Source organism: Trichosurus vulpecula, chromosome 7 (genome assembly GCF_011100635.1).
Source record: "Trichosurus vulpecula isolate mTriVul1 chromosome 7, mTriVul1.pri, whole genome shotgun sequence".
NCBI lineage: Eukaryota > Metazoa > Chordata > Mammalia > Diprotodontia > Phalangeridae > Trichosurus > Trichosurus vulpecula.
Window position 1 is genome coordinate 84,770,495 of NC_050579.1, and position 9,444 is coordinate 84,779,938.

General features: G+C 37.5%; 1 pseudogene; it reads right to left on the reverse strand.

Annotated features, from left to right (window-relative positions):
- Positions 1 to 518: 518 nt before the first annotated feature.
- LOC118857574 lies at positions 519 to 710 on the reverse strand (annotated as a pseudogene).
- Between the last annotated feature and the right edge of the window lie 8,734 nt (positions 711 to 9,444).

Genomic DNA, 9,444 nt, shown 5'->3' on the forward strand with positions numbered 1-9,444 from the left:
ACTGGACCATTAATTCAGGAAAAAGCCCTCGCCATGCTTTACTTCTCTCCTGACTCTCTGGCCATATTCTCCAGTACCTCACAAGCCACCTCACTTCTACATGGGTACCCTCTCTTTCCCCTCTGTCATCTCCCCAGTTCTGGAAAAATGAACCGTGACCAAATCAACTCATTGCTCTTGGATGTCAAGGCCCCTTTCACCATCCCTATAACTTTTTGGACCCAAGTGTTTAGTAGAAATCCACAATTAAAGGGGAGAGACCACTAATCAAAACTAACATTTCCTAGTCAAGCACCGTGATTCAAATCTCAGAATCTTCCAAGAAGGTAAAAGGGTCAGAGGAGTCCAGGGGAATAGGAAGGAAAGTTTTTGTATTATGGGCACATTTTAGCTCAAGGTGGAAAAAAAACCTCCACCAAATACTGGAGGTGAGAATAGGAGCTTTTGATTCGAAAAGAAAAGCTCAATCTCCCTGAGCTTAGAATCAAAGTATCCAGAAGATGATACTAGAGTTGGCATTAAGGGCTAGGGGGTTTCTACTTGGCATCCACATCTTTTTTAATATCTTCAAGCTTTTTGGCCAAGGTCTGAATTTTATAATTTTATAATTCTGAGCCATATATATATACATACATACACACACACGCACGCACACACGCACGCACCTCAACCACATTTCCAAGTGTAAATCCAAGCTAAAATTGGATCATACAGATGGTGATGGTATCCCTTTCTTGGCTACCTCTCCTCTATGTGTATTGGCTTCTACTAGTAGAAAGTGAGCTCTTTGAGGGCAAAGACTGTTTCTTCTTTTGTGTTTTTCCTGATGTTTGTCATATAACAAGTGCTTTAAATGGTTTTTCCATTGATTCATTTATTCTATCATTTTCTCAAGGTAACACAGCTATCAGAAGTAGAATAAGGAAAAGATCTGACGTCTCCTAACCTCCTAGCGCACACAGTAAATCCAAATTAGAGTATATTTCAGTGATATTACTTTGATGTTTTCATAATTGTAAATTAATTACCAATCAATATTGAAAAACACATTATAGTAGCTGGATATATCAATATATCACCCCACCCCACTCTGGGGGAAAAAAAGATGGAATTTCAAAATTGGGGACTAAGTTTGAATGAACTGTGTTAGAATCCAGGGTCATCAATGCTCAGAAAAGGTTATATGTATGTGTATAGTTCAGACGCTTCAAGGAGCCATGATTTGTTAAATTCTCCACTGATAGAATACAACCATTCCATAACTTGGTAAAGAGACTTTGAAAGTTGCTACAGAAAAAAAAGTATCACCCCGTAGCAAAGCTTCACTCTAGGTAGCTGGGCAGGTCCTCAAATGAGGACTATACAATCAATTGCTATATTGTACTGGAAGTCTCTCCAGTTTAGTAAGACCTGTTAGAACTTATACAGCACAAGCACAGCACAAGCATGAATGAACAAATGAATAAGTAAATACATAAATGAATAGACAGATAGATGAATAAATCATTAAAAATTAATAAAAAGAAGGAAGGAAGGAAGGAAGGAAGGAAGGAAGGAAGGAAGGAAGGAAGGAAGGAAGGAAGGAAGGAAGGAAGGAAAAAAGGGAAGTTTGCATGCCACATAAGGCATCAAAGTACAATTTTCAAGGAGGTATATGTATGTATGTATTTGCAGGTATGTATGTATACATATATATTTGTATCTACATATATATATAATTTGAATAATAAGTGTGGATTTTTAGCTATATGTGCCTTGTGTTTGCACATGTCAATTATAGTGGGGGACAGGGACGATGGACTGGTGGAGCCTGAATCCAAATGCAGGAGATCAGGCTCTTTTAGTATTCTCTGGTTCACTGTGCTCCCATCTCAGAATAGAACTTATTTGCCAAATTCTTCTTCTTGATATGACTTCATATGAATACTTTCAACTCTAAGGAAAATCTTTTAAACAAAGCTTTGGATTGGCTCCCTCCCTCTACTTTTTCTCCAAGTTGTAATAACAAATATCCATTCTAGAAGTTATTCAATGTAGAAAGCTGTTGATATCAGATAAAGAATATTTTCTCCACCACAAAGGAAATGCTCAAAACAGAAACAAGTTGTAAGTGCTTAATAACAAATATTTAATACATTCATTGAACTATAGAGAAAGACCCATATGACTCTGAATGATTTTTTATTTAAAATTCAATTACCTCATTTATTGGGGAGAGATACATTTGGAAATTAAAATGTTTTATAAACAAAAGATATGATTTTTATTAGTTGAAATGATAAAAATAGAGACTTTTAAAAGCCAAAACTAATTATGATAATTCAGATCAGTAAAACCCTGGTTAAACATAATCCTTCAAAGCCTGGAGAGATGGTTGGTTGCTATTCGCTATTTTTAAAAGAGTGTGTGAATGACAGCTTCACCATCCAAGCCCAATGCCAACTCGAGTGCTACCATCCCCTGAAATTGCCTCCCTTTCTATTGTTGAGTCATATTGTTACATGGAGTCCCTTCACTTCAGGTAAGGCTGTGTTTTGATAGTGAATGTAAAGTTCTTTGTGAGAGCAGAACTCCCCAGAAGAAAGCCCTGCCTTTCATCCTGGAAAAGAACAAAACATGCCGCTCTCACCAAGCACCAGGAAGATGCCTTTGAAGTTCTCCTACACTGCCTGTGAATAATGTAGACCTCAAACATCTGGTAAGCTTGCATAATACTTGAAAATTCTAGGGTAACAAGTAAGCTGCGTCTTCTAATACATCCCAATGAGGGAGAGAAAAATACCACTTTTCTTTCTAAATATTTTATAGTTGTTTTACACAGAGAAGCAGTCACGGTAGAGTGGATAGAGATTTATCCTCAATGCAGGGAAGACTTGCCTCTGACACAGGCTGTGTGGCTCTGGACAAGTCATTCAACCTCCTGATGCTTTAAGCATTTGAGACTATAAGTTGCAGAGGAGGTGCCAACCTGAATTAGCAGAGTTTCCTCACCTGGGAGTTCCCTATACCAGTAAAATCAAAGGTCTATCAATCAAGAGATATTTATTAAGCATCTACTATGTGCCAGACACCATTCTAGGCACTGGGGTTACAAGTATGAAGAAGGAAACAATCTTCACTTCCAAACGGCTTACATTCTAATGGGAAAAACAAGTCCACGTATAAGCAGTTAAATACAAGATTTGGAAGAGAGGGCCCTAGTGGATCAGAAAAATTTCATGTAGAAATTGGAACTGATCTTAAAGGAAAAGAGGGGCCCTAAGAGGGAATGTATTCTAGGCATGTGGGGTGGCCAGTGCAAAGGCATGGAGATTAATACAGACTGTCCTGTATAAGGAGGAGAGAATTATGCAACAACAATATAAAACCAGGTAACATCCACTTAGGGCCATATAGGTGGTGCACCGGATAGAGAGACAGGCCTGGACTCAAGAAGACTCATCTTCTTGAGTTCAAATCTGGCCTCAGACACTTCCTAGCTGTATGACTCTGGGCAAATCACTTAACCCTGTTTGCCTCAGTTTCATCATCTGTAAAATGAGTTGGAGAAGGAAATGATGAAACCACTCTAGTATCTTTGCCAAGAAAACCCTGGATCAGATCACAAAGAGTTGGATACGACTGACTGAACGATAACAATAGCATCCATTTTAAATATCTATATACAGTTTTCAAATTATGCTCACAATGCTTGAAATAGTCATTGTTTGCTAATATGAGTTGAAGTCTACTACTGAGTGGTTCATTTAAAATAGAAAAATCACATGCTTTTTAGTCTTGTAGTTTCTTTCTGTCAAGTACACATCTGCAAAGCATTCACACCAGATGGGACAATTTCATGTGACAAATTCATCTCAGCTAATGTCTCCTTGGCGTCCTCGATGGCCCTCTTGGAATCTGTTTTCTAGGGTGACTCTCTGGAACCTCCAGCATCACTAAGATGAGTGCTGGTAGCACCAAAATATGCTTTCTTTTAAATGCTTGTGTTTTGAAACCAGATGTTGGCTGAATACCCGATACATGTGAAGGAAGAAGAACCAAATTGGTCCCAGAGTAAAAATAAGATGCTCTGGATATTTTCAATTCTATGTTCTGTGGACAACTTCAATTCTTAAAACACCTGATCTTCTGAAATTATTTTTTTAAATTTTTCAGTCTGGTTGTCAATTTAAACTTATTTAAGTGAGGAATAATGAGGTTGATGGGAAACAAAATGTAGTCTAAGGGCCGGTGGCATGATTTGGTACTTGTTCATTAGGAACTCAGTCTGGTCTGGGTGAAAATACAGCTCTCCTTCACTAACTAATGAGTGATCATGCATTTTCAATGACATCATTTTAAAGGAGAAATCACAGAATCAGAGTCTGGAAATGAGAAGAGAGCTCAGAGGCCATCTATGTGCAAAGTTCAATCCAAATGCAAAAAGAATCTAACTTTAACATACCCAACAGATGGTTACCCAACCTCTGCTTGAAGACATCCATGGAAAGGGAAATCACCACCTCTCAAGGAAGTACATTCCACTCTCAGAAAGCTTTTTTTGTTATAAATGATAAGATTTTCACCAGATTTCATTTGTGTACTTGCTACAGTTTAAAGAAGCAAATGAAAGATTTGATTGACTCTATGAAATAAAACATTAATCTTCTGGTCTGTTTTTCTTAGATTATTAGTTCTTCTTTTAATAATAAGTGGGGTGTGTGTGTATGAGCAAGAGAGAGAGAGAGAGAGAGAGAGAGAGAGAGAGAGAGAGAGAGAGAGAGAGAGAGAGAGAGAGAGAGAGAGAGAGAGAGAGAGAGAGAGAGAGAGAGAGGTGGTATATGTATGTTGGATGTCCCAAAACTCTTAGTGCAGCTTTAAACTCAAAGCTGCACTAAGAGTTTTGGGACACCTTCTATAGAATGCTTTGAAGTTTACAAAGCACTCTACATATTTTATCTCATTTATATTGCACAACAATCATTTGAGGTTAAGTAAGGGGCTAGAGTATGTACATCCTGCCATAAAGGCAAAGCACACATGGCCAGCTACATGGGAAGTTCCCAAATCCAGCTTCCTACTACTTGAGGTAGATAGCACAGGTGTTATCTTCTTGTTACCTGAGGTAAGTGACATAGATATTATTATCCCCATTTTATTGAGGATAGTAGATCTAGACCCAGAAAGGACCTGAGAGGTAACCTAGTTCAGATCCCTCACTTTACAGATGAGGAAACTGAGGCACAGAGAGGCCACATAGCTAATAAATGGCAGAGGTAGGACTCCAGGGTCTTTCAAGACTGCAGACACAGCATTTTATCTGCTCATGGAAGTTCTATTAGTTCTGACTTTAAGACGACTATCCTTAGCATTTTAGATTTTTTTAAAAATAGAAGAGTTGGAATAGAGATGAGATCATCTTAAGTGTTATGTGATAACAGTGGGAAGATAATTACTTCTAGATTCAAAGGATCTGGATATAAATCTGATACTTACTATTTGTGTGACCTCGGGCAAGCAACAACTTCCCTGAGCTTCAGATTCCTCATCTGCAAAACTGTGTGTGTTGTGGGGGTGGAAAGGGTTGAAGAGTTGGACTGGATGATAGATTCTAAGATCTCTTCTAACTTCCAATCTAGGATCCTATGATCTGAATCAATCAGAAGGCCGTGGGTCCAAATACTCATGATCACTTTCCCAGTGAAATTTTCCAATCTATATTTGAGAATATAATTTTGAGAGATGAGCATGAGACTAGAGAAACTTAACAGAAACTCTAGAAGGGAGCACAGTACAGTAGGAAAACCCTGGAACTGTAGTCAGAGTTTCAAATTCTTTCCCTTCCTCCCAACCACTGAGAAGGCAAGCAATATGATATCAATTGTGAACTCATGTGAAACATATTCCTGTACTAGCTATATTGCAAAAAAAAAGCAATAAAAAATAAAATGAAAAAATTATATTTCAATTTGCACTCAGTTTTTATCAGTTCCCTGGATTTTTTCATCACAAGTCCTTTGGAATTGTCTTCAATCATTGTATAGATCAAAGTAGATAAGTCTTTCAAAGTTGATCATCACAACATCGCTGCTACTATGCACAATGATCTCCTGGTTCTTCTTAGTTCACTTTGCATCAGTTCATTATGTCTTGACATGTTTTTCTTAAATTACACCCCTGGCTATTTCTTATAGTGAGTAGTACTTCATCACTATCTTATGCCACAACTTGTTCAGCCATTCTCCAATTAATGAACAATCCATCAATTTCCAATTCTTTGCCACCACAAAAAGAACTGCTATAAATATTTTTGTACATATAGGTCCTTTTCCTTTTCCTTTGATCTCTTTGGAGTACAGACCTAGTAGTGGTATTGCCGGGTCAAAGGGGATGCAGAGTTGTATAGCCCTTTGGGCATAGTTCCAAAGTGTCTTCCAGAATGATTGGACCAGTTCACAACTGTACTAATAGCATACCTATTTCCCCCTAGCCTCTCCAGCATTTGTCATTTCTTATAAGTGTAAGGTTGTTTTAATTTGCATTTCTCTAATCAATAGTGATTTAGAGCATTTTTTCATATGACTATAGACAGCTTTGATTTTTTTTCTGAAAACTGACTCTTCATAATCTTTGATCATTGGAGAGTGGCTCTTATTTTAATAAAATTGACTCAGTTCTCTATATATTTGAGAAATCAGGCCTTTACTAGAGAAACTTGCTATAAAAATTTTTGATACTACTTCATTGTCTTTGGTACCTTTTATCAAAATGTAGTTCCCTTGATTTTCTCTTTTAATCATGTATATTTTTGCTTGTGCTTTGTCTGAGACCGTGATAGCTATTTTTGCCCTTTTTTTCAACTTCTACTGAAGCATAATAGATTGAGATTTGGAGGGACTTTTAGAATCCAAAATATTTATTTTACAGATGAGGAAGCTGAGAGTGAAAGAGGTAAATGACTCTCCCCAAAGTCACATAGGTAGTAAATGGCAGAGCTGGGGAAGATTTATCTTATAGCAAAGAAATCATCTGTGAGATTCATAGTTTAGACCATACCGACATATAGATGTTTTTTTCTATGCACGCCTACACTGACCTATTTATAGATCCCAATCGAACAGTATTCAATGTTTCCATACTGACTCTACACATGTATCTCTAGTGACTAATCACATGGTATTCAGTGAATAATGGTAATGTGAACGTAAATGAATATTTGTTTTTTCATCCAATGGAATAATGGAAATTGCAATGTTCTAGGGGGTTATCCTATCCAGCTTATGGTTCCAATCTGCTACTAATTGGTGTGGCCTTGGGCAAGTCATTCTGGGGCAGTCCCTGAAGTTTTTCCTGGATCTGTTTAAACACAAACACACACACACACACACACACACACACACACACACACACACCCCACAGAAAATGAAGAGATTAGACTAGATAATAGCTGACAACTCTTCCAGCTCTAACATTCCATCAAACTATTCAGGCCCTGAGGGAAAAATGAATCAACTTTATTTTACAAAATAATACATTTAACTTTGGCTTCTGCTTAAGCATTTAAGCAGACAAGTGGAGATAAATAATTGGGAGGAGGGGAATCCACCTCAAACAAGTAAGCAATCAATCATTCCTTTAAAGGTCAACATCAAGCCCTAAGGCAGAACTGTCATTTATCAAAAAATCTGTTTAAAAATCAATACACCTTTGAAGGCACCAGGGCAGGCATATGTTTCTCCAGCATTTGATTTGTAGACTCAGGGTAAACAGGTCTGCAGAACAAAAACATGTGCAGTAATTATCTAGCACATAAGTACCGTGGTAGCCTGTCCAGCAGTCAGCAGTATCCACTGATATCCTGGCAAACACAAAAAGTCAGTTCAAAGCCTGTCTCAAGAGCCTCCTTATGCTAGACAGACTAGGGTCTGAAGTGTGTGTTTGCTGGATTTTTTTTCTAGTGTAATTTTGACTTCTATTCCCAAACACCCAGTCTCTCTAATATTTACGAGCTTCCAGATTCTTCTTAGGAATTTAAGGTAGCAATTCGAAAATTCCCATCTACCAATCATGATTTAAAATTAAATGATAGTGCTAACTGGAAAAGCCTAGAAGAAACTAAATCCAAATTTTTTAAAAGAAAATTTTATATGACATTCTGCCAGGATATGAGGAACCTTTTGGTTTGGCCCAAACATTAAAAGACTAATTTCTGTCAAAATGTAATATTTTAACATCATTAGACAAAACAATTGGTATTCCTCAAATAACTTTATTCATAAAATGTATATGTTTATTTTTGCTTGGTCTGAAAATATGCCAACATCCAAGGAAGTTAGAGAGTTACTTTTCAACCTTTTGCATTCCTATTTTTCCCTATTATTTTAGGAATTTTATGAAGGAATAAGATTAGATTAACTCCAAGGTCTCTTCCAAATATAACATTTTATCATTTTATTTATCCTCTCTTAGTTCAGCTTATTACAACCAAACTAGAGTACCCCAAAAGCCCAAACAGTCATATTAATAGACGATTCAGTGCTATGAAAAGAAGACTTACAGAATTACAGAACACCTGAGTCTGAGCCTTTCCACTTGCTAACTGTCACTCTGGGGAAGACATTTCATCTCTATGAAAAAGTTCTTTCATCTACAGATGAGGATTATAACCCTTGCAGAGACACTGGGGTGTGGTAGAGAGTATACTAGCCTTGAAGACAGGAAGACCTAGTTTTGAATGTTACTTCTACCAATAGCTATACGAGCCTGGGCTGGACACTTAACTATTACGTGCAGTTCTCTAGGGTAAATCCACTAAGATATAAATGAGCTGCCTATTGGACATTTCAGACTGGACGTCCCAGAGACATCTCATTCTCAGCATGTCTAACATAATGCCCATTACCATTTTCCCAAAAACCTCCCTGTTTCTGCCAAAGACACCATCATTCTCCATGCTTCCAGAATTCTAGCTTTGTAGTTTCAATTGACCAAGTTCTAATAAAAGTGTGCAAGTCAAGACATCACCCTGTGATATCATTGGTCCTCTTTGAAAATGAAGGACAAACAACCACAAACCTCAGCATTATCCTGTACCATAATCCTCAACCCACATATCTAGGGTGTTGCCAAATTGGGACATTTCTACATTCACAATGTCTTTCACATCTGACCCCTTCTCTCTACTCACACAGTCACCATCTTAGTCCAGACCTTCATGGTGCTTTGTGGGTAAAATGACTGAACTGGGGTGTAAAAAAAGAACATGCGTTTTGTGTGTGTGTGTGTGTGTGTGTGTGTGTGTGTGTGTGTGTGTGTCACTAACTCACAAAAAGCTATTTAGTTCACTGGGAGTTCTATTTATAATCATATGTTTTTTACATTTTCTAGCTGTTGCCCCAATACAAAATGATGAGTCACTAATACAAATATCAGTCATACTGGTCACGTAGATAGTGTCATTTTATT